The sequence below is a fragment of the Camelus bactrianus genome, chromosome 9 (assembly GCF_048773025.1).
Source record: "Camelus bactrianus isolate YW-2024 breed Bactrian camel chromosome 9, ASM4877302v1, whole genome shotgun sequence".
Classification (NCBI taxonomy): Eukaryota; Metazoa; Chordata; class Mammalia; order Artiodactyla; family Camelidae; genus Camelus; species Camelus bactrianus.
The window spans coordinates 41,786,365-41,813,018 of NC_133547.1; the positions used below are offsets into that span (position 1 = coordinate 41,786,365).

The 26,654-nt window shown below is 42.8% G+C and overlaps 1 protein-coding gene across 5 annotated transcripts in view; it reads right to left on the reverse strand.

Annotated features, from left to right (window-relative positions):
• KCND3 (potassium voltage-gated channel subfamily D member 3) overlaps positions 1–26,654 on the reverse strand; it is a 526,784-nt gene that overhangs the window by 275,645 nt on the left and 224,485 nt on the right. The window lies entirely within an intron of this gene.

Here is a 26,654-nt window from a genome sequence, read left to right on the forward strand (position 1 = left end):
TAAACCCAGCAGGCCAGTCTGAGCCCACAGCCTGCTGCCATCCCAAACCTGGGCCACGTTAGGGAGGCAGCCCATTGGAAGCTGAGAAATCCAGGCCTTGTCCCGCCGGGCAGGGTGGCCCGGGGTAAGCTGGACAGTTCCTGTGGAGAAGAGGGGCTTCCTGCCTCCAGCAGCCGGCGGGAAAGGAGTGCCTGGGGGTTGGGCGGTTGCTGCGGGGGCTCTGAGTCTCCTTCTAGGTCGGGCTCAGCAGGGTGGGGTGCAGGAGTCAGCCGCTTTCAGAGTATGTCACCCACAAGCTAAGTTGATACTTGCTGGCTAGGAAGAGGGTGAGTGAGTCCTAAACCAGTTGTCCCAGATGAAGAATTGGCTCTCTGACTGCATCATTAATCTTCAGTCCCTGCTGCGTGAAAAGGGCCTCAGTGAGGGCCAGGCTTGGGCGATGGAGTAAGTTCCTAACACCTTGGCCTGTCTCTGCATGATTCTTCGACAGGATCCCAGGAACCGCTCTCTGCACACGTACTCCCTCCTTCCCACCTCCAAACATTTGCTCTGGCTTGAAATAAGCTGGGATCCCATCGTACGGCTCCCGAGCTGCTCAGTTCACAGCCGGATTCTCCAGGAAGCCTTTCCTGATTCCTCCTTCTCTCTCCTTCCCTTGCCCCAGTCAGAAGCAACAGGAGCTCGGACCTCACCATCTATCCACTGTGTTCCTGTCACACCACCAGCATCAGTGTTGTCACAGCTGTCACCATCATAGCTCACATCTGGCCCTGAGCGTGACTATGTGCCAGGAAACATTCTAAGCACTTGATGTATATTAATTCATTTAATTCTCACATTGATCTCCTGGAATCGATACTATTATTATCTTCAGTTTCCAAATGAGAGGACTGAGCCACAGGAACTTTAAGTAACTTGCCTGTTGAGACTTGGCTAGAAGTGGGGGGGAGAAGGAGTTAGGAAGAGATCAGAGCCCACGCTGTTGTTCATCAAACATTTGTGCCCAATAAAGCCCAAGAAATATCTGGTGAACAAAAGAAGGAAGGGAGGGAGAGAGGATCTGCAGTGTTCTCAAACATCCTTGGAACTCCTCTGTGTCTCTCTTTTTGTGCCTCTCCCATTCTATTCCATGACCTCCACTTGAGTTCTTGTCTTATCTCTTCTCCTAATTTCCTAGAAGGAAAGACTCACGTTTGGATCATTTCTGTATCCCAGTGCCTGACATATAACAGCTGCTCAATACGTATCTGTTGCATGAATGGACTGGTCTAGACTTGGAGGGGAGTCACAACGGCAGGCATGGGAGGGTGGGAGGAGAGGATGGAGGCAGGCATTTGCCCTGTGTCTGCAGAGCTCACTTGTTGCCCCAACCCTCCTGTGAGCTGCAGGGAGACCAGCCAGAGAACACTGGCCCCCTTTCCACAAATGCTCAGAGGGCCTTTGGTCAGTTTCTGTACACCCAAATGCTTGAGTGGGTCATGGGATTCCATCAGCCTGGAATTCAAAGTGGGAAATACTTCCAGAGGTGCATTTGGCTGGGGTTCCCTGCTATGAGAGTCATCCCACCAAGTCAAGGCTACTTCCCAGGTCCTTGGACCTGTCTCATGTCACCTGCGCCTTCTGACCTGGGGCACTCTGTCTATGTGAAAGGATCAATGAGACAAATATCTTGTCTTTGGAGACCCCTAACCACCTGACCTATGTCACCCCCTCCTCCTACACCCTTACCCCCATACCTCCCCACACACATGAAGGTGCATTCTCTTCCTCCCCATGCCCAACCCACAGCCTCCTACCTCCCTTCCCACCTTGCACATACTTTGGCAATGCCAACCCCCCACACCCCACCCCTTCACCCCCAGCAGACACTCCCCACTCACACCAGTTCTCAAACCCTCCCAGCTTATCTTGCTAAAGGGAAGAGGGCGCCAGGGTGCACCCAGGTATAATAGAAAAGCCAGAAGGTATAGCATCAGATCTAGGCTGCACAGCTCTGCCTGAGGAACTCTCTTAATGTCTTGTGGCCTTAGTGTCTGAAGGCACAGGTCCTGAGGCAAGAAAGTTTATGGTGCATTGGACAAAAGGAAGAAATAACATGACTATAGCAGAGGGAGCCAGGCTGAGAGTGGTACCAACAGGAAGAAAAAGACCAGCTTCCAATAAGATCACATCCCAGAAAGGGCTTTATAAGTCATTGTGTTATGTACATTTGAGACCAAAATGCAACCTCTCTCAGCATTTGTAAGAGGAAGTGTCTCATGAACCCCTGTCCCTCATGCCCCTTCCCTGAGAGAGTGACACCTGTTTCCTCCCCTGCCCTTCACTCTTGACCCTCACCAGTCTCTCCTCCTCCCTCTCCCTTGGCCTCAGGACCTCCAGCAAGATTCACACATTTTTCTCTCTGACTCAGACCTCAGTGTTCTGGACCTCAACCTCCACCTATATGACACCTCCTGGCTGCCTCACAGGCACCTTAGAGTAACTACGTTACAAGCTGAACACCCTGGTTTCCAACAAACCTCCATCCCTGTCGTCAGTGTTCTCTTCCCAAGTAATGGTGTCACTGTCCTTCTAGTGGCTCTATTCAGAGATCTGGGCAACGTCCTTGATCCTCTCTAGTTCCTCTTATTGCTTGTTCAAACCATCACCAAGTCTTATGCATTCTACTTCCTCAATATTTCTCCAATATCTGTAACAGCCCTGTCACTAGATTTTCAGCCCAAAGTCTGATATACCCTCTCCAGAACCTGGAGAGATCTTTTTAAAAAGCCCCTTGGATCATTGTCATACTTCAGGATCAAAACACTCTCACTGGCTTCCCAGGGCTCTTAGGACCAAATCTAACATTTCCAGCATGGCTTACAAGGCATTCCTGGCCTGACCCCTCCCACTGCTCCAGCATTCTCTCGCCCTCCCTCGGAGGGCTCTGCCTTGTTCTCTGTGCTCCACCCACACTGTCCCGTTGGCTTCTCCCCTGTGCCATTCCAGCACTTGCTGTTTCCCTACTAGACTGTCAGCTGCAGAAAGACAGAGGCTGTACATCAGTTGTTCTCTGGTACCTAAGAGAATGCTGGCCCCTAAGGGATGCTCCATACAAGTTTATTCACTAAATGGAAAGAGATGTGGTGAGAGATGAGGCTGAAGCTTTACGTGGGATCAGACTTGTCTCCACTTTTACTTCCAGCAGTATGAGCTCCGGAATAACTCCCAGTGAAACAGCATTAAACCTGGATAAACTATATAAGAAAACTTGACTATGCAAATTGCTGAGCTAGTAAAATAAATGAGGATTCTACAGGTCACTGTGGCCAAAACCAAAGTGAAAGTCACCATCCTGGGAGGGAAACAAGAGCCTCAGCTGGAATGTCTGCCATCCTTGGAGACTCCAAACTTCTGTCTTGGTGGCTGCTGAGGACTCAGAAATCAGAAGATACAGCCTAGGGCCACCCACGATGGGCAGTCTACCAAGAAAGACTACATAAAGGTGAGAGCACAGAGAGCTGTATCCTTGGTGAAAGAATGAATGAAAAATAAGACCATTCTGTGGTCTTCCTCTTCCAAACCTACAACTCCAGTCTAATCATGAAGAAAAATCAGACAAATCCCAGTAGAGGAACCCTCTACAAAATACCTCACCAGTATTCTTCAAAATGGTTAAGGTCATCACAAACAAGGAAAGTCAGAGAAACCATCACAGCCAAAGGAGCCGAGGGAGACATGATGACTAAATGTAATGTGATAACCTGGCTGGGATTCTGGGATGGAAAAAGGACATTAGATAAAAACTAAGATAATAGGAATGAAACATGGATTTTGGTTAATCTATCAATATTGGTTTACTAATTCTGACAAATGTCCCCTAGCATACAGATGTAAAATGTTAACAATAGGCAAAAATAGGTACAAGGTATATGAGAATTCTCTGCATTATCTTTGAAACTTTTCTGTAAGTATAAAACTATTTTCAAGTAAAGTTATTTAAAAATAAAATAAACCCATTATGCATAAGAGAAAAGTAAGGAGACTTGTTAAGTCTTGACTTGATGTGGGGAAGAGGGAAAAAAACCCTCTCCCAAGATTGATAACCATTCATTTGAGTCTGTGGTCCAAATCTTTAGGCAGAAAATTTAATTTCAAATGGCATTGGCTAGGTTTAGTTCCCAAGTGCCTGGCATATACCAACACAAACTTTCTCTGGAAGAATGTAATTTCACCTGAGGCTTCAGAATTTCCCCAGATGAAGTTTTAATGACCATGAAGTTATCATCAAACATTATAAAACATACAAGAAAACAGAGCACTTTGAGTGAAATCCAGCAGAAGTAATAGACAGCAGAATCAGTCTTTTAGACACTAGCACCATCTCATGTGGAATATAAAATAAGTATGCTTAATATGTTTCAAGATATTAAAAAAAGAATCTTGAAAATAACTAGCACAGAAAAAGAGACTTTTAACAAATGATCAAGCATCTTTGAAAAAAGAGCAAACAGTTCTTTTCAGTGAAAAATATAATTTAAAACCTCAATGGACCAGTGAAAAATATAATTTAAAACCTCAATGGACAGTTAAACAGTAGATTCAACACAGCTGGAGGAGGAATCAGTGAATTGAAAGATAGATTTAGAATATAGTCCAGAGAGACGAAGAGATAACAGTATGAAATAAAGATTGAGACCTGAAACATAGGGTAAAAAGCTGTCATAGTCACTGAATTGACTGAACTAAAAAACGAGGAAGAGGCAATAATGGAAGGGTTAATGGCTGCGAGTTTTCCAGAATTGTTACAGGACACCAGACCTCAGTTTCAGGAGCTCTAACAAATGCTGAGTTGAATATATAAGATGAAATCCTCATCTAGACAAAGTAGAGTGAATCTGCAAAACACCAAAGACAAAGAGAAAAGATAGGCCAGGTCAGAAATAGGCAAAACTGGTCTATAAAGACAGATGTGACAATAATACTTATCCTTGAGGAGGTGGGTAAGGATCAAGGGAGGCCCGCAGGGTGCTGGTAAGGTTTTATTTTCACTTTTGATTCAGAGTAGTGACTACATGAACGTGTTCACTTTGTAAAAATGCAGCAGGCTGTACATTTGTGACTTACCACTTTAAAGTAAAAAAATATATTATACTTTAATTTTTTTAAGTCATCGAGAAAAGAGAGATTACATTTAAAGGAATGATTATTAGACTGGTAGCTAGCTTTTCAGCAGTAATGGTGAGAGTCAGAAACTGGCTGAATAGTATTTTCAGTGTCCCGAGAGAATCACTTGCATTCCATACCTAGTGACATCATCTTTTGATAATGAGGGTGAGACAACCACATTTTCAGACAAATGACTCTCAGGAACAGAAATTCTAAAAGAATGTCCATTAGGCAGGAGGAAAATGATCCCAGATGGAATGTCTTAAGGTGAGGAAGGAATGCTGAAACACTACACTGGAAATGTGTGGATAAATCTAAATAAACATGGATTGAATACAGCAACAAAAATAACCATGTCTGAATTGTGAGGTTACAGGTAGCTATAACTCAAAATACTAGGCAAAATAGTGTATTAGCTGGAAAAGAGGTGAGGCAAGTTAAAGCATTCTAAGGCTCTTAAATTTGGGAGGAGGAAGATAGAGCTACTGAATAATTTTAGACATTATTAAATTGCTTGCACGTTAAAATATCTAGGGCAATCACTAAAAGAATAAGCATATAAGGCATAATTTTCAGGGGGGAGGGTGTATCTCAGTGGTAGCGCACATTCTTAGCATGCATGAGGTCCTGGGTTCAATCCCCAGTACCTTCATTAAAAAAAAGGGGGGGGGGACAATTTTCAAACTGGTAGAGAGAAAAATGAAAGAATAAATACATAAAAAGTACTTCAATCTAATGATGAATACATGTCTTTATACACTTGTCCAAACCGAAAGAATGCACAACACCAAGAGTGAACTCTAATGTAAATTATAGACTTTGGGTGGCAATGATGTGTCAGTGTAGGTTCAGCAATCGTAACAAATGTACCACCCTGGTAGAGGATCTTGATAATGGGGGAGGCTCTGCGTGTGTCGGGGCAAGGGGTACGCAGGAACTCTCTGTACCCTCCTCTCAATTTTGCCGTGAACTTGAAGCTGCTCTTAAAAAGTGAAGTTTTAATCTAAGTAAATAAAGAAGGGACAAAAGACCCCCCCAAAGTAGCATATGTACCTAAATAATCAACATAAAAAACAAAAACTAAAAGCATAAAATGGTAGAAATAAATCTAAATACATCAGCAATTGCAGTAAAGATAAAGCCTGATGGAATTGCCAGAAGATGTTGACGAATCCAGCATCCAGTGTGAGATTTTGACATACTTCTCTAGGCAGTTGATGTATCCAGCAGACAAAATGATTGGTAAGGCTTGAACAACACAATTAAAAGATTGATCTAATGGACACACACAGAATATTGCATCTACTAAATGGGGAATGCACTCTTTTCAAGCTCCAATGGACTATTTACAAAAATTGATTAGTTTCTAGGCCATAACACAAGTCTCAAGAAATATTAATTTCATGCAATCACATTAGTTGACAATTATGCAATTAAGTTAGAAATTAGAAACGAAAGTGGAAATAGTAAAAGACCACACATTTAGGAAACGAAAACACATTTCTAAACAATTCATGGATCAAATAAAAATCATAATGAAAAAAAATTAGAAATGACTGATAAAAAATACTACATATCAAAACTTGTGAGATGCAGCTAAAACAGTAATTAGAGTGAAGTTTCTAGCTTTGAAACTTATAGTAGAAAATAAAAAAGGTTAAAAATGAGCTAGCTATGACTCCAACTTAAGAATGAGAAAAGAACATTAGCCTACACAGTAAGGTAGAAAGAAAACCAAGAAAACCATGATTTCCAGGGAGACCCTATAAGAGAGAATTGGCAATTGATGGATCATATAAAATCACCGATTTCCTCTCCTAGAGATTGTCTTGGGACCTCACTATCCCACACCAATGCACTAAGGATTGTGTGGCCCTTGTAGGCTGCAGAGCAGACATCTGCACTATTGATCCTGCAGCGGGTGAACTTAAGTGCTTAGAAAGCTTTTTGAGGAAGGTGCCTGGTGTACCCCCAGCTCTCTCTAACCCTGGTTGGTGAAGCAGTGACAGGTGTGACAGTGACCACTGAATATTTTTCCATGCCTGCACAAGCTGGCTGATCCTCTGGTGCCCCAAAATATTTAATGCACCCTTTGGCAGTTGAGCCAAAGCAAGAAAACAGCATTTCTTGAGTCTCTTCACTCTCAGTGGTTCTTTTTGCTTTTATTTATTTATTTTAACTCTGCACCAGAAAAGGCAATTAGAATGAAGAAGTCACCATCCAAAGTGGATGACTGCGGACAGTAAACAGAGCCTCTTTGGAGGCACAAGGTCAATAATGACTCATTTGAACTCGCTGAAGAGACCATTTGTCAGCAAGAACAAAAAGAAAATGGAAACCAAAATCCCAAGGCCAAGAGCCTTGCTGTTTATACTGACTGGAGAGGAGAGAACTGTTCTCAGCACGGGCAGGTCCAGCAGGTGGCATCCTGGGCAGAACCAACAGGTATCCCCTCCCCTCCATCAGCACTCGTTCCAGTTACAAACCTCTGCAGAATTCATTACAGTATTTTAAAACCAGTGGAGAAAAGTTTAATCCATATGTTTAGATTAGCCATGCACACACATATCAAGAAATAAATAAATTAAAAGCAGAGGGGAATAGAGAACAAAACAACCAAATTAACTGAGCTTTGAGCGAGTGCCTAATAAACTCGACATTTTTAATAGGCATGTTGAAATCTCCCCCGTGTGCTAGTGCCGATGATAATAATTGAATGCATAAGAGAGAAAAATCTGTTTAAAATAGTGACAGCAACTAAAGTCATTAAGAGTTTTAAAATTCAGGTTTCTGTTTTAAATTCAAGGTCTGTGGCCCCTCCTCGCTTTGTTACTGTGGCCTTGCCTCTGGTGGGGTTATGGAAAGAGCTCTGGGCCCATGCTGAGAACCCACCAAATTCCCCTCCTGGGGCCTGAGGCCATAAGGCTCCCAGGTGTCAAGATCCTAGAGGGACAGGCCCCTTTGGTTTTAGGGTGCCCTTTCTGCAGGAAAATCAATCACCCTGTTTGTGAGGCACAGAAGCAGTCGCACAGAGCTTCTCGGTTGTATCTTGGGGGGGGAGGGTTGGACTCCCTTCTCCTGCCCCTGCTACCCCAGCCCAGAACCTGAAGGAAATAAAAAGTCCTTTTTTTTTAAATTAGAGGTGAAAGTCACATAACATAAAATTAACCATTTAAAAGTGTACATTTCAGTGGCATTCAGTACATTCACAATGTTGTATAAGCACCTGCTGTATCAAGTTCCAGAATGTGTTTTATCACCCCAAAGGAAAATCTTGCACCCATTTTACAGTCCCTACTCATTCTCTTCTCTTCCCAACCCCTGGCAACTACCAATCTGCATTTTATTTCTATGGATTTACCGATTCAGTCTATTTCTTATAAATGGAATCATACAATATATCATCTTTCACGTCTGGCTTCTTTCACTTAACATGTTTTCAAGGTTCACCCACATTGTAGCATGGCTCAGAATTTCATTACTTTTTATGCCTGAGTAATATTTCATTGACTGGATATATCACATTTAGTTTATCCATTCATCTTTTGATGGATAGAAGGTCCTTTGGGGAGGTGCTTTGGGCTCATATTAAATAAATGGCAAGAAGATTATGAACATAATTAAGTGACAACTACAAATTATTAACCATCCAATCATAAATTTTGGTTTAGGGTACATTAGAACTCCAGCTCTTTAAGTTTAGGAAAGGATTGTTGAGTTGTTGGATTGCTGGATGGATGGATGGATTGATGGATGAATGAATGGAAGAATAAGTGGGTGGATGCATTTGTTAAATTCTCTGAACTTAAGAGTTCAGAAACCCAGACTCCAGCTCTATCTTTGCCATAGAATAGTTCTATGACATACAAATCACTTCATCTCTATGGGCCTTCATTTTCTCACAAGAAGGACTAGACCAGAAGGTCATTAGACCAGATATTTTCTTGTGATTCCCAGACATCACCCTCCTCAATACTCTCTCAGGATAGAGGAGAATATTGGTTGACTATGCTGAATTACAAGAACAATTACACAGAGGCAGAAAAATAGACAAGCTGATTTATAGATGGATTCACATGACCTGAGTATTCTGTTATTGCTTTTCAATCTGAGTTGAGTTCATCAAAGACTTTCATTGTGATCTTATTAAGTCCCTCATCCCCTTATAACCTACTTTGTGCTACACCCCAGACCTCCCTCTTCACTCGTTGCCATACACTGTCCTCTAGTCATCCTTTCCTGGTTGTCTCTACTATAAGCTGTGTTTTTCCAAATTTATGATTTTCTTCCTTTGGTAAAACAATTGAACTCACAAGGCTAGACTCCTGAGCTGAAAGGCCCGATTTTCTAACAGTCCTCATTTCCCAGCAGGCCAGCACAGGTCCCAGAGCTGACTGTTAGCGGAGGCCACTTCTCCCACCCAATTACCACCAACATCTTGTGCTTGTGGGTTATTTTATCAACAAATTTGTGTACAGCAAGTTGCCATGGAAATCAAAAAGTGATTTGTTGGTACTGGTATCCTGAAAATAAAGTGTGAGCCAAGCTGAAAAATACCAGAGGTAGGGGAAGAGGAGGGCTATCAAGAGAAATAGAAAAGATGTTTTTTCAAGAAAGGTTAGGGAGAAGATTCCTGTGTCATCCTAGGAGGAAAGTCCAGGTAGCACTAGAGAGAGAGGACAAGGCCACTAGGTACTAGACTTGGCCCCACCGAGGCTGATGCTCATCTCCTGGTGTGGGGAAAAGAAACTCTGAAGTTCTACCCACTGCTTACTCCTCAATAATGAAGATTAAAAACAGCAATTAAGTTAGGGCTGGTAATCTGACCCATTAGTATGCATCTTCCCGAGATCAGAGGATGGTTTTGTAGAGCCTTGAGCTGGCCTCATGGATCACCATGACAGTAACAAGCTGGGGTGGTAACTGCTTTTGCTTCAAAGAATTTTCTCGGCAGTTCTCCTCCCCGTGGCCCACAGATTGGCTCCTGGAGGACACTCACTGGGGTGACTCCCTGGGAGAATGTCCAGGATAGAGTGGCTCTGCCGGGCCACCACCCCACCCAGTCACTGTGGTCAGTTTGGTAAGGAGGCAGTCCCTTTGCTTAAGGATCAGAGTTGCCTGGATTGGCCAGGTCTGAGTCTATCTGCTCAAGTTTATGTACCATTCTGAGCCCAGGATTTCTCATCTTTTAACTCAAACAATCTCATTTGTCTTCCGTGGTTGAAAGACTATGTGAAAGCAGCTGACATAACGTTGGACACACATAAATGTTTAATAAATGTGTTTCTTCCTCATAGTTAATTGCAAATCCAGAAATCTCTTCCCAAGGAAGAGGCTCTTCTGAGGCAGCCAGATGTCACCTGGGTCACTACCTTGCGTTGGGTGCCCAAGGTAGGGAGGGGAGACAGAGCAGCAGACTGGAGAGGCAGAAGAGGGAGCACTGGGGACCTGGGTGAGCAGCAGGTTTGTGGTGGGCGAGAAGTGTCTTCCTGCCCTAACACCTTGAACATGCTTCCCTGTCCCTTCCTAGGGAATCACTATTGATCTTCTCATAGTCACCTACCCCTTTGAGTGATTTCAAGTGTGTTCCTCTTTCTCCCAGAAGAACAAAGATGCCTTCCTTTCATCGTGGTTGTAGCAAGATTTGTATTCTGTTGAAGGATTTTTAGCCTTTGTGGAAAAGCAGAGATGGAGTAAGGGTTCTTTGCCAGAGCTCAGAAATCATACCAAAAAGGCAGCTTCCTACTGTACTGGCTGTGGTCACAGCCAGCCAGGTGTATGGCTGTTAGGTAGTGTCAGCAAGCAGAGACAAGGAACGGGCATGCAGCCCCAGCGCCTGGATATCTCTGCCTGATTCAGCAAGGGTCTCAGCCCCTTACCCCTCCTAACCCGACAACCTATCTCAACTGGAGAACTGACCCAGGCTTCCCACAAAGACTGGAGGATGTGCAGATCTCTGAAAATGCCTAGATGCCACTAGAGATTAGGGTCCTAACCCCAGTAGCAGCTTGCCTGGTGTGTGGAGAGAATCCTACTGGGCATAAGGAGATCTACGTTGACAAGCTGTGTGACTTGGAACATATCATTTTACCTCTCTGGGCTGTCTCCTTATTTCTAAAATGAGAGAATTGGTTTGGCTCATCCCTGAGGCACCTTTGTGGATTCAGAGAACCTATGATTTGAGGGTGTTTGTTTGTCTTGGAAGCATCAACTTCCTGTACAATCGTCCCAAGCTGGCATGGATGAGTTACTGTCACCCACAAATTGCCACCCGTTAACTGCAGTGAGAGATGGGTCCAAGAGTTAGGAATTTTATTTATTTATTCAGCAATTATTTATGAGCAACTACTAGATGCCAGAAACTCTTAAACATTAAAAAAAAAAAAAAAGATGAAACCCTTGCCCACACAGAGCTTACAGTCTGATGAGGGAGCCCGAAAATAAGCAAATAAATAAGTAGATATGACAGGTCTGTGGAGAAACTGAAGCAGGATAAGGAGATAGGGATTCCGGGTGGTGGAGGGAGGGCTTTTTAGAGGGTGTGGTCAAGGAAGACCTCTCTGATAGGGAGACATCTGAGCAGAGATGTGGAAAAAAGAGGGAGCAGATTTACAGGAAGAAACTAGCTAAGGAAGAAAGAGGAAAAGAGAAGCCCAAACTGCCTTGGTCAGCTGTACCTCAGGCAGGCAGATTTCTATCTTCTTCAGGAGAAAAAGCAAGTTTTCAACCTAGTTCAAAATTCTCTACAGGAGCAGTGCTTAAAAAGGATCCTTATGTGACCATCTTATTATCCCCTCTTCTGACTTCCCCAGAGCCCTGGAGTCAGCCTAACCTGAATCAGGTGAACCCCATCACTTACTCTCAGATATTCTGACCTTGAACAAGTGGCTCAGCTTTTCTAAGCCATGTTCTCCCATCTGGCTAAGAAAGAAGTGAATGCCTACTTCCTAGGGCCATTGAGACACCTAAATGAGCTAATGTATTTCAGGTTTCTGGAGTTCATGCCCCTCTTTTTTTTCTTTTCAGGCAGGCTGCTCTCCTGGGTCTCCAAAGTCCTAAGAGAAGGTGAATTCCTGTGTTAGAGGTCCTTCGCTCCAGAGTCACATTTTCTTCCTAGACCCACAGATTTTCTAATGGACTAAGCCATCATGTTCTACCTTCAGTCTGAAATTCTTTCCTTTCCCTCTCCAGCAGCAACCCCAGCAGGGCTGGATGGCTTCCCTAGCCAGGAGAAGCTGGGCTGAGCTCCTGCAGAGAGCTGAGCTGGGCAGAGCCACCTGGAAGCCCAGGGCAGGAGGGCATTTGGACTTCAGCTCAGCTGTGACCACCGCACAGCTCACCAGAGCTCCATGGCTGGGGACAGGCTTGGGAGATGCTTACAAATTTGATAGTACAAGGAGCAGTTTAAAGTTTTATTTTACAAAACAGAATAAATTAAAAATGCATTAGGAATGAGGCCCTTACTTAACTACAGGGTGTGCTAATGGGCTTGGAGACTGTGTTGCCTCCTCCTTTAAGCTTTTAATGACTGAGCTTTAATGTATTTTATTTCTTGAAAAACAATCCCACAAGCACTCAGTACAGTCGGAAAAACATTTCTAAAATCATTAGACCGCTACACGGTAAATATTCATCACAACCACAGCTCCCACCTGCTTGCAAGGAGGCATTGATTTTTTTTCCTTGCCTGTTTTGCTCTCTCTTGCTTTTCATTTCTTTTCTGTTCTCCTTTCTCTCTGCTCCCTCCCCGCCAGATTCTGACTGAAAGCTGGAGCATGGCTAGGTAGGGCTTTCTCTGAGGAGATATATTTTCAAAGGGAGCGGAAGAGTCTGTCAATACTTAATCTGATAGGAACCACTTCACCACCTGTGATTTCTGGTGGGAAGTGGCCCTGGTGCCCTGAGGCTCCACTCCCATCCCTCAGCTGATGTCAGGACTGCATGATCACACAGTAGACATTCATTCGGTTGGCCATTCAGAAATCTGGAATCCAGTTCTAGCCCTGCTAATTGTCATGACATTGGGCAAGCCACCTCAATGCTCCAACCCTTAGAATAGGCACCTGTAAAGTGACAACACTGGGCAAATTGTCTCCCAGTTTATGCCCTCTGATCTCTTTAGCTGAAGAGCTAGACTGCAGTCTCACTCAGCCACTTACTAGCTTTGCAACCATGGGCAAGTTGCTTAATCTTTTCTTAAAGAGAGCCTCATTTTTCTCATTTTAAAAATTATATACATATGTGTGTGCATAAAATATGTATCTGAAAAGAGGGTATTGCAACTTAAAATAGATCAGATATCTAGAACACCCAGCAGAGCAGCCAGCACATGTTAGGGTTCAACAAAATTAATTTTCCGTTGCCTGATCCTGTAAGCATTCTTGTCCTCCTGTCCAGCACACAGGAGCTGAGTCTGATATGCTAGAGAGAGTTGGAGAGCACAGATGTCCTGGAGCAGCAGTGGGGTGGTCACAGAATGGGAGGAGGAGGATGAAGACAAACTACCCATTTGGCATTTTTGCCTAGTTGGGCCCATGGGCCCAGAATCTAGAGGAGATGGGAGTGGTTGGGCCTCTTCTGATGAATGTATTAACAGAAGAAAGAGCCTTCTCACAGATGAGAGTCACCAAGCCTCCACCTTCTTCCATGTACCTCCAGCTCCTCCCAAATATTTGAAAGCTGCATTTTATTTGTGTACCTCTATTTTGCAAAAGGCTTTAGTATACATTGTCTCATTTGGTCTCCAAAATCTTCTGAGGTGGGTAAGAGTGGTTGTGTCCTCAATTTACAGATGAGTAAACTGAAGTCCACAGAGATTAACCCCAAGGTCACAATGGTAGTAAGTGGCAGAGCCAGACCACACATCCAGATCTATCAATTCCACATCTAAAGATATTAACCAAATTTTTATTTACTCACAGCTCTTCAGGGAAACAATTATGACAGTGAGGCAGATCAGCACAAACATCATGCCCAATTGGGTGCGTTCTTAAATATCCCATGTGTAATAACCAACACTGCAGAGGGAACCAAGATTGCTGGTAGTCTCTTGATCCCTGCCCGCTGCCATCAATAGAGATTATGAATATAAGTTCCCAGAATTCAGCCAAGTTCCCAGCTAAGTGAGAAATTCTAGGGTGAGAGGCTGGGACCCTATTCTGAATTGTATATTTCTTTCTCTCCATAGTCTGTGAACATAGATCTAGCCTACTGTTTCTTTTTAAAAGGTATGTAGAGAGCTTATGACATGCCAGGCACTGTGATAAGGATTCATCATACATTATCTCAATTTTACAAGGTAGGAAACATCAAGACAGCTCCACAAAGGTAGGCATCATCGTCCCCATTTTATAGAGACATGAATCAAAGTGATTCTGTGGGTCACACAGACAATGAGACAGACAATCACACTTACAACTAGCTTCTCCCTTGCCTTCCTCTACTATAAAGATTAGAAAGCTAAAATATTGTCTTTTATACTTTTTCTTGCAATAAGAGAGTCTAGTCAACAAGACGTAAGACAAAGATCCTGGGTGAATAAATGGAAACATTTTTTAAGAAACAGACTTATTTAAGGGGGAGGCTATAGCTCAGGGGCAGAGTGTATTCTTAGCATGCAGGAGGCCCTGGGTTCAATCCCCGGCACCTCCCTTAAAAAATAAATTTTAAAAACCCTAATTTCCTCCCCCTCCAAAAAGAAAAAGAAAAAGAAAAAGAAACAGACTTATTTACTATGCCCCTCACATATTCTTCCTGAGTGTAACATGAGCATGAAGCTTGGAGCTGCAGCACCCATTTTGCAATCCTGAGGATGAAAATCATATGCTAAGAAGCCATATCAGGAAGAGAAAAGGAACCTGGGCCCTAGATGACACTCTTGAATAGCTTCATCAGCCCTGTACTGCCTACCTTTAGACTGATATGAGGAAAATGAACTCCTGTTAGCCCATGATTGTTTTGTTTTCTCTGGCTTGGAGCCACATCCAGTCCTAAGTCATACATATAGGGGTTATGAAAATCAAACTTGAGACTGCGAGACTATATGCCAAGTTTTTTACTGCTATATCTGCCTCTTGTCCAAATCCTAATGTTTTCCCAGTAGAAGAAGACAAAGACAAAAGCATTGGTGTTGAGTAAATAGAAAGAAAAGATTACCCAGAGCATCTAGTACCTATTTCATTCCTCCTACTCTCTTTCCCTCTAACACACCTGTGACTCACACAATGGTAACCAGGGATACCAAGGACTCAGATATCTTAAGTGCCTTTTCCCACTCCCCCTTCTCCAGGAAGTATGGGTCACTCCCCAGATGACATGAATGTTACTTCTACAGCTTAATACCATCTAGTCCTAGGGACAAGAGAAAGGAGGGAAATTCAAGAACTCAGTTCTCTCCTTACTTAAACAGTGATTGGAAGATAAAGCGTCTATCCTGCTGACTCTTTAGAAAATCAAGTGATAAATACAGGGACCCTAATCTTTTGTGCACGCACAGGGACGGCTGGTGTTTTCAGCACCTTGGAGAGTACTTACACTTTTCTGGCTCTTCAAAGGCCTTCAAACAATGCAAGGAGCTCCTGAACCTTCTCCTGATGACTTTTGACATAGCCTGCACTTTTGACTCTATTCCTGGAAAGAAGAGAGAGCACCTGGAACCTGAGTCTAGTGCACTGGAACCCTAGGGATATGCTCAATCTGCAAAGGAGAGGGAGAGATTTCCCTGTCCCGCTTCTAGCCACCCACTACTGTCACATGGCAAGTTTCAGTACTGGTGCAGTGCACCCGTGTCAGAGCAGGTAGGGATGAGTGAGAACACTGAGAACAGTGCCTGACATATGTAGGGGCTCAACATTATTGTTGACTAAATAAACAAACTCTGTATATCAATCCAGTAATAGTACTTATATCCTATGAAGACTAAATAAGATAATGCTTTTAAAATGCTTAGCAAAATACCAACATAGAAGATGTAGTTAATAACTGTTAGCTATAACCCTAAGAAAATTATATAAAATGTGAACAAAGATGTTCACTGCAGCATTGTTTATAAAATAAATATACAGCCTGCTTAGTAGTTCTTCCCATGTATTTTAATATTAGTATCCCCTTTCTCTTTGTCATTTGGTACTGTAAGTCAAGGTCCCTCACCAGCACCCCTGCCCTTGCTGTGTCTGTTGTATTTATACATACACAATATGAATGTTTTAACAATGTGGTAATCTGTATGACTGAAACATAAAAAGATGTTCACAAAGTGCTGTTGTACTAGGATGGTACTGACTGAGAACTTTACCCTTGGGAATAGAGCAGTTTACAGCAGAGACAGAGAATAGATGAAAACAAAATAATTATATAGTATAAGGGCTGAGTTTAAAGGAGATCTCTTTCTTAATCTTTAGACTCCCAAACTAACAAAATTGACAAAAGTTGAACTGATTTGGTGACTTTTTATCATGAAGCTATAAAATAAAGTCACCTTTTTAAGGGAGTATAGTGTTTGTCAAGAGCGTTTATCCACTCTTTATCTTCCCAAGGAAGAAAAGATGATGAAAATGAAACTTATCACCACCTTCAAGCTAAAAGAGTGGGTCCCAAGGGAATGGTTTACAAGTACTGGGGGCATATCCAAGAAGGAGAGCCTGACATCTCATTCTTAGGTTCTTCTAGAGCTGGGAGGAGAACACTGAGGGCAAGGGAGGGAGTACTGAGGTATTGCCAAGTGATGAGGGGACAAGAACTACCTCCTTGAGTATCCTCCAGATATTTCCTGTGCCCACAGGCCACACAGTAGGGCCATGGAAGGTGTATCAGCACAGTAGGTATGCTGAACTTGGAGACAAAAAGGAGTACCATGGGGACAGGCCCCTCACCAGCAGGACTGTCAGGTCCTCTGCCCATCTTAGCGACTAGATGGCGAAGAGCTGCAGTGGTGGTGACAACCAACAGGAAGGGGCAGCGACTTGCCAAAGTTACTCAGTGGGCACATATCACTGTTGCCTATATAATCACATAGTCACATAGGAGGTGTTGTTTTCCCTTTTGCTCCCCTGCGTATATCCCTATACAGGAGGGGTAAGGGCAGAGAAAAGAGAGAGGATATATGAGAAGACCAGACTACGCCCTCTGCCTCCTCCGTACGGTCTCTTCCAGTATACATTACAGATCTAGACAGTCCCTTGGGGATAGGAGGAATTTTGAGGAGAGTTTTGAATCAACCAAATACAGGATTGAAATTTTTAATGTGAAATACTAGGTTTAGTAATAAAAATGAAACAGTTTTAATAACTGAATATGACTAAAAGTTATGGAGACAGATTGAACTGTTGTCAAGGCTGTCTTCTCCCCAATGGGAGGAGATTTAATATAGCATGGTAGTAACAATTACTAGAAAAGTTAAATATTCCATGTTTATACCCTGATGAGTTTGAGACTTTATAATCAAACTGGTTACATTCATGATACAAAGTGCAAAAATCAGAATATAAAACTATACATGTGATATGCCTCTATTTTGTAAAATATACACATGGATTAAAGGAAATACATCAGATTGTTACGGGTAGATGGAATGAGGAATGATGAGTAATTTTAATTTTCTTCTTTATGCCTTTCTTTCCAAAATTTCCTCAGTGGGCACATATCACTGTTGCTTGTATAATCAGGAAAAAACATACAAAATCTGTACTTCACTGTGTGAGTGTTCTTCTCTGAGTTCCCCACTTTTGGTGCAGGTTCCCCTTAGCTTCCCTGGTGTTAGAGCATTCTTCAGGAAAAGGGAGACTAGTAATATTTGAGGGTGAATTCAATTTTCAATCTTACCAAGATTCTATTCCAGATGTTGACTTTAGTGTTTGGTAAAACTTCTATGTAGGAATGCTGAATCACAGCATCCCAGGAGCTGGACAGACCCAGATCTCAAAGCTCCACAGTCTTTCCACTGGAGTCTCTTGAAAATTTTAAAGGAATTGTGTTCTCAGGGGCAACTGATTCCTGTGTCAAGTGGAATTGGTTTTCCTAGGGCCAGAGTAGCAGAATAGCAAATGCATGTATTACATCTTGAGCAGCCTGGTGGGATTTTACCCATATAAATAATCCACATGGTGTCAACTCCAATTTTTCATCCTTTGGTATGAAGTATGCATGAAATAAGGTTAGAGATACAGGACTTTTCCAAGACACAGTTGTTTGCTTGAAGATGAAGCTTGAGTGAAATAGTCTATACAAAGCACAGTCCCAACATCTGAACTGCAGGCATCCAGATGTGCTCAGGTACAGTTAAAAGGGCCAGGGCCATCCAACAGACATTGGTTTCAACAAGGAGACAGAAGAAAAGGGTGCTCATAAGGGTTTTGGAGAAAGAAATAAAATAAGATTGTGTTTCTGCTAACAAAGAATTCTATTTGTTTCCATGTATTTATGCTATATTTCATTCATTTTCCATCAACAAAGAACCCTGAAGAAGGAAAACTAGGAGGATGCCAGAGAGGAATTTTCAAAGGCTCTGGCCATTGCTGGGCTCTCACCCCAGAAAAGTGCCTGGGAGCTCCGCCTAGTCTGGAAGATTTGGGAGGTTAGAACAAGGGCAGGATGAAGGAAAGACCAGTGGTCACAGAGGCTGAGTCCTCATGGTTTACATTTGGGATGTGAGTAACCCCAGTGACCTCCATTTGCCCCATCATTGGTAGGAGCCATATTTCCAGGCAAAATCAGCCATAAACATAGTTAGAGGAGATGCTCATGTGCTAAGAGAAGTTGTGGTCCCCTCCTGCTTCTGAATGTCCAACCCTTCTAACAGATCAAATCCTACAATTAAAAAGGAAGTCGTGTAACCATGTCCCCTAGAGCATAAACCAGTTCCCTAGATTCACATTAAGGTGCAAATGACTACTGTACTGAAAGTGAGTTTTCATGGCAGGATCAGGAGGTGTCAGGAGAGAAGAGAATCTAGCTGCCATAGAAAGAAAAAGAACGGGAGAGTGTAACAAAGTCAAACTACCTTCACCCTCTGGCTGGGAATTGGTGCTGTTTCCAGGGTACAGATACTTCCCGATTCTTTGGGAAGGAAACCAATATAAGTTGACATATCTTCTAATTATGCCAAATTAACTTCTCAGTGCTCGAAGAGACTTGATCTCTAGAAAGAGCCTCCACTGGGAATAGCAGATCTGTTAAGGCCAGGGGCTGGCTGCAATATGTGTGTGTGAGGCAAGAGGGACTCTTTCAATGATCAATCCATGAAGTGTTAGACTTTGCCCAATTTGCTTTTGGGGTAGCATGTTTAACTAGAGTTAATTTTCAACTGAGCTATACAAGAGATTGGGGAAAAGTCAGGAGATGCAAAATTAGGGGCAACCACCTACACAAAAATTACCTAACCAGCTTTTATTATTAGAAAATCATTTGTACTTTCCTTTTGAAACATTCCCATTATTGGCAAGATCTCCTTGATACCACCTCCAAGAATCCTCCATATTCTTTGACCACAGCATCTGGCTTTGTCTTATATGCAGGCTACTAGCCAGAACTTGGAAAGCTTTTGTAGTACAGAGATTTCCCATCATAGTGATGCTGGGTCAAAAAGTTGTAATGTGATTTCACCAGATCAGCTCATGTTAGCTTCAAAACAATTGATTTCCTTTCCTTTCCTGTTTCTTCCTCCACTTCCTTACCTATTGCCTTAACAATGGCCTTCTCGCTTTCCCTCTTCCTTTGGAGGAAGAGCTGCCCTTCCTCCTGCCCAAGGCCACACTTCCTCCTGTGCTCTGCGTCTTATCCCAACTCACACTCCCCCACCTCCTCAGGAAACAGGACCTTGTTCCTTCAGTTAGCTCCTCTCTTTCTTTTATCTTCATCTTCTAAGACTTCCTCCTTCCTACAATCACACAAACTTGCTCAAGTCTCTCATATCTTAAAATAAATAAATAAAAACTCCCTTGATTCAGTGTTTCCCTCACCCTCACTTCTCTTTACAATTCAGCTTTTTAAAAAAGAGTAGACTCCAATCTCTACCTCCATTTTCTCATCTCTCATTTGGGTTTCCACCTACCAGTCCTCCACCAAGATTCTTACTGTTCCCATTGAGAGATTCTTGTATTTGCTAAATCCAGGGGACTCTTTCTAGTCCATAATTTGCTTGACCTCTCTACAGTCAACTCTGATAACTGCACCTCTTCTTGAATTTGCCTTGATTTTCCTGACCTCACTTTATCTTTGTCATCCTCTAATGCTTGGGACATTTCCTCTTCATCTCTCTCACAAGCTTCTCTTTCTCTGCCTACCTTTTGAATGCTGATGTCCCCAGTGCTGTCCAGACCTCTGCCTTTGACTCTGTGCACTCTCCTTGGTGAAGCCCATCCTCTACACTGGCTTCAGCTGCCATCTATGTGATGATTCCCCCTTCTTCCTCTCCAAACTGTCCCCTGAGAACAAATCCCATATGTCCTTTTGAATATTTTAATTTTTATATATATATATATATATATATATATATATATATATATATATATATTTACTTAATTTAGACAGAAACTTCAAATATAATATGTCCCAAACTGAACTCATATTTTTTTATCCCAGAACCTGCAAAAGTTAGGTTCTGTTTAATCATCTCTTATTGCCTTTCCTTCAATCTTTAAGATAAAGGCCAAGCTCTTTAGTACATCCTACAAGGTACTTCGTGGAATTATGGTTAACTCCCGTCTACCTCTCCTGAAAGCCACCTGACCCTCCAACACATCCTGAAGCACCTCCCCCCGTTTTTCTCCAGCAAGGCAAGACCCTTCACAACCCTATGAATACACCATGCTGTTACACTCATTTGCACCCGTGAATTCTCTGCCTGGAGTTTCCTATAATTTCTCCGTTTGTTTTCAAAATCTTACTAAGAAGCCCATCCCCTGTGGACTCTCTACCTTATACCAGAGAAATGAGTCTTTGTTCTGGTTCTAAACCTTGTACATCCTTGGACTATTTTACGTATCTCATAGGACCCTACTTTTTTTTTTTTTTGTATTACTTATCTGTCTTTCCCACTGGGACTATGGGCTCTATTATGGGTCTTACTCTGTGTCTTATTTGTTTTCATGTTTCCTGAACTTTTAATTTCCTGGCTTATAATAGCAGATGGTCAGTAAATGCTTTTGGACTGAACTTATCTTTTTTCCTCATGGGTTGAGAATCCAAAGAACTAATATCTATGAGTGTTCTTCAGGAATGATGACTAACTCTAAAATGTTTACAATTATTGTTGAAAGGAAAATAAGTAGGTTTTTTTTTTCTCCTATTCTTCCTCTTTCTCTCTCATCCTGATTCTTCTCAACTCCTGGACAATTCAATGACACTCCTCAAAGTTGCCAAAAACAAGGAAAGATTCCTCCTCTAGAAAAGCAGAAGAGTGAGTAATGTTCAGCAAGGATGCACATTTGTCAAAGATTTATTCCCAACAGAGCATGTTTAGAAAATTAATATCATGTTTACTTATTATGGGACAATAGCTCAAAAAGGAAGTTTCTCACTAATTTCAATCAGTGTCAAGGTCAGTAATGTCAATGGAGAGACAAACAGATGTTCCTAATTCTGCAGTTTTCTGATGAAGGGGCAGGGATTCTAGATTTAGTTAATGAAAAGTAGAGAGCAATTAACAAGGCATTTTTCTCCCTAACACGTTAGAAAAGTCACTCTGTGAGTAACATTAAGAAAAAGTGTGAATGGGAGCTGGAGGAAAGACCAGGTATCAGTATCTCCATCCAGGAGCTTCCTCCCCTGTGGCCCAGGATCCTGGCAGAGAGGTCAGGGTGACCTTGGGAAGAAAAGATAAGTCATTAAATTGAGGCAAAAACCCACGACAGTGGTGCTTGTGGACCACATGCGCTTTCACCTGAATGAGAAGTAGATCAGGAAATACCTGTCCTTGGCTTGGGCAGGAGGTAGCAGCAGAGATCCAAATCCTTAATGGCCCCAAGTAGCCCTCTCTGATAGGGACCACCAGGACTACCCTGCCCCAGCTTTTGTCACAATTCCAAATTGTGTGCTAATGGTTTTACTAGAGGTTCTTTTGGCACTTCAAGCCCAAAAGGTCTCAACTGATCTCATTATCAGTTCTTCCCATCCCACCCCTACCTACCAAAATCTCCATTTCCTCCTAATTTCCTAAACCTGTTACTGTCCTGGACTCATCTTTACCCCTTCCCTTTTCATATCTAGTCAGATAGCAAATCTAATTTAATCTACCAATAAAATGCATCTCACATTCATCCTTTTCTGTCCACTCCCACTGCCATTGCCTTTGCTTAGGCCATGATCCCTTTGCTGGATTTCTACAAAGGCCTGTTGGCCTCTACAATAGCTGTTAACACCTGAGCTCTTCCACGTGGCTCTCAGAATTCTGATTATTTCCCTCCCCACCTTAAAAGCCTACAAAGGCTGCTGATTGCATGCACTATAAAATCCTGACTCTTTATTCTCTAATAGCTATGATTTTTAAGTATGCTCTCATACGTAAGGTTCCTTCTATTTTGACCACAATTTACATTTCCAGTCTTATTGCTCATGTTTAATTCACACAGATTTCTTTATTCAACCCCAAATATTCCTTCTGCATTGCCAATTTTATATTGTCCCTTAGCCCTGAAAACCTTGTCTGCAAAATGAACGCATCCCTCAGATGCCACCTCTGCCATTTGGGCTTCCTTCCCTGCCCCCACCTCGGGGATCTCTCCCATCTCAGGACCGTCCAGCACAGGATGTCTCTGCTGAGACACTGACGTCTTGCTTCTTGAATTGTAATTATTTATGTACCTATACTATCAACCCAGTGCTAGTCTGCAAGTATATCTAGGGGAAAGACTGAACCTTATTATATTAGCTCCACCCCACCCCCCCAATTTTAATACAGGGCCTTGCTCATGGAAGAATGAAGCACTGGATGAGGTGACAGAAGAATAGACTCCTGGGGCTTGAAGGAGGCTGTCCCACCTTGGATCGAGATTCTCTCCAGTGAGGTCTCCAGTGTCACCCACCCAGAAAATACTCTCAGTTGGTTTTCTCCCCCATACTTCCCCCAAAGAGCAACAAATGAATTTGAATCAAGAAATGGGAAGGATTGAGTAAAACAAGGATATCTTCCTGGAGTAGATAAGATTTGGGAATAATTTGGGGAGGAAAGCAAGGTGAGATTTCAGTTGGGGTCGAGGAAGAAGGTATTCAAGGAAAGAGGTAGCGGATGAACAAATACAGATGGCAGAGGGAGTGGTGTGGTTGTGATGGTGGACAGAGAGCGGTTTCTCTTGGCTGGAGCAGAATTGCTATGAGAGTGAGGAGAAATGAGGATGTTGAGATGAGAGTGGAGGGGATTCACGCATGGACCCTAAAGTCCAGGAAAGCAAATCAGAGACTTCCTTCTCCAGGGCCCATTCCTCAGCTTAGCCTCAGGTACCCACTGGTTCAGAGAATTTTGATGTCATGGTTAAGAGCATGAGAATGACCGGATTATGATCGTAGCTCTACCACTTCCTAGTTTATGTGGCACTGCAGGAGTAATTTAATCTTTCTGTGTCTCAGTTTCCTCATCTTTAAAATAGGGAGAAGAATATTACCTCCTTTATAGGGTTATTAATAGGATTAAATGAATAAAGCACTTAGAACAGTGCCTGAGCTATATAAGTGAATTATTTTATTATTCCTGGGGAGATCCCAAAACCAGGGTTCAATACTTAAGCATCATAAAATTTATCAAAATATACTTGTACCCCAATGTTCATAGCAGCAATATTTACAGTAGGTAAGACACAGAAGCACCCTAAATGTCCATCAAAAGATTACTGGATAAAGAAGTGTGGTGTATATATATACAATGGAATACTACTCAGCCATAAAAAAGAATGAAATAATGCCATTTGCAGTAACACGGATGGACCTGGAGATCATCATACTAAGTGAAATAAGCCAGAAAGAGAGAAAGAGAAAGAAAGATAGCATATGATATCACTTACATGTGGAATCTAAAAAAAAAAAAAAAAGACACAAATGAACTTCTTCACAAAACAGAGACAGACTCACAGACATAGAAAACAAACTTATGGTTCCCAGGGGGAAAAGGGGATAGGGAAGGATAAATTAGGAGCTTGGGATTTGTAGATACTAACTACTATGTATAAAATACATAAAACAGATAAACAACAAGGTCCTACTGTACAGTACAGGGAACTATATTCAATATCTTGTAATGGCCTATAATGAAGAAGAATATGAAAGGAATATATATATATATACACAAAAAAAACACTGAATCACTATGCTGTACACCAGAAACTAACACAACATTGTAAACTGATTATACTTCAATTTAAAAAATAAAATTCATCAAAACAGATCAGTCTCAGAACTCAGGGGACTTCCATCAGAAAAGAACTCTTAACATTCTTAACAAAGATGCACAGAACACCACTGGACCTGGGAGAAATGGCAAGGCCAGAGATGCCCTGAGAATTAAATAAACAGCTTGTGAGATTCCAAAGTCAAGTGTGGAGACCCACACTGGGTCCAGATCTGGGCAGGATACTCAGAGGCGGTACCTGGGCCAAGGACTGGGAGGACATGACCAGATCCAGTGGGGACAGGGTCAGGCCAGGGCAAAGGAAGTAGGGCAGAGCTGCACTCCCCCACCGCCCCCACCGCCACGAGGGCTGGGGACGGTGCTCAGCCTGAGCCTCATTAGCAAGAGGAAGCCAAACCTCAGAGCCAACACATCCTTGTGCTGTCTCAGAAATGCTCTGAGAAAGTGGGTAAACAGGAATTTGGGGAGGCTTTTTTGAAATCCCTGTGAACACATGCTTAGCCAAGAATATAAGTTGAGAGAAAGAAGCTGCCAACTTGTGAGAGGGGCTGAGTATTATGAAGACAGTATTACATCCCCCTCTGGGAAAGACGACTGACACAGCAAAGAAACATAATGAGCCGCAATATCCTGCCGCCTCTGCTGCTCCTTTGCAGGGATTGGGACGCGAATCTCCAGAGTGGGGGAGGCTATTTAATGCGGGTAAAAAGCAAGGTGGTTTGCAGTAAGTGTTTGTTAAGTTTTCCTTGGGCTTAAAAGGCCAGCAGGAGCCTTTCTTTGCAAAACAAGAAAGAAGGAAAAAACAAAGCCTGTGTATGGAGATCCTGCAAACTTTACCTTTTCATTAACTCTTCAGAAACTAGCAGAAAGGAGCCCCAGTGCTGACAGGATGCCCCAGCTCTTCCAAGCGGCCCTGAAAGGGCCCAGCTAGACCGTCTGCAAGGCACAGATCTCCAGGCAGAGGAAACACCAGCCAAGTGGAGGAGACAGCTCTCTCCCCCATACAGAGCTCGGAAAGAGCTATCCTTTTCTACTCACCAGGGAGCGAAGAGGAAGTAGGGATAAAACTTCTCTAGATGATTTGAGGGTGAGGTGGGGTGGGAATCAACATTATTTAAGTGCCTCCCCCTGCCAAACACTGAGCTAGACACAATGTATAAATTCTCTCTTAACAATGCCAAAATAAGATTCTAACCCTAGCCAAATTGATACATAATTAATTGGGGAATGAGGGAGGGAAGGAAGGAAGGAAGAAAGAAAGAGGGAGGGAGGGAAGGAAAAAAGAAAGTAAAAGAAAAGTCTTAGAGCCAAGCAGCATTCAAATCCCAGTACCAGGAATTCATTTCCCCCTCATGTAAAACAAGATTGTCGTCAGGTGAACGAGAATACCACGTGAAACTTCCTAGCTCAAAGCCTGGTACATAATTGGTGTTCAGTCAGTGTTTGTTCATTTATTAATTTGCCTAAAAGGTAGAGTTGTGGTTGTGCGAAGAGAATGGGGTATAGAATCTGCAGACCTGAATCCAAGTTGGATTTTGCCATTTTCAGACTGAATGACGTGGTGTTAAATCACTCAGCTCTCTGGCCTTCAAACACCTCCTTCTTGTGACTGACAAAAACAATTTACCAAATAGGATTATTGTGAAGGTGAAATGAAATGCTATCTGTAAAATGCTTAGCACAGTGCCCAACCCTTTCCAAACTCTGGAAGCAGCAGTTATTAGCCCCCGGCTGCTTGGTGCAAGGGCTTTTGGGGTTGAGGTTGGAAAGGCGCAGAGAGAGGTTAGCATCCTGAGCGTTTAAACAGGAACATGTATGTATTCCAAAGATTTTAGCCTGATCTTGGATGTTGTTCCTGCATGCAAACATTTAACCTCTAACCAGCATGGTGGTTTTAAAAGGGAAAGCCCATCATCTTATTGAGCTTCTGGTATGAAAGATGAGGGCCAGTGCTCGGGCAGAATGGAAACTGCCGGACATCTACCCGGAAGGATGCTGATCCTCCCAGCTCAGGAGGACAAAGTGTTTGGGGGCTTTGGGAAATCTGTTTCTACTTACGGTCCTGTCACACCCAACTTGGAAAATACTGTTGACCCACCATTTGCTGCAAAGAGGAGTAAGTTGCACCCCCAGACCACACAACAAATTGTCTTGCTGGAAAAAAGGCAGCTGA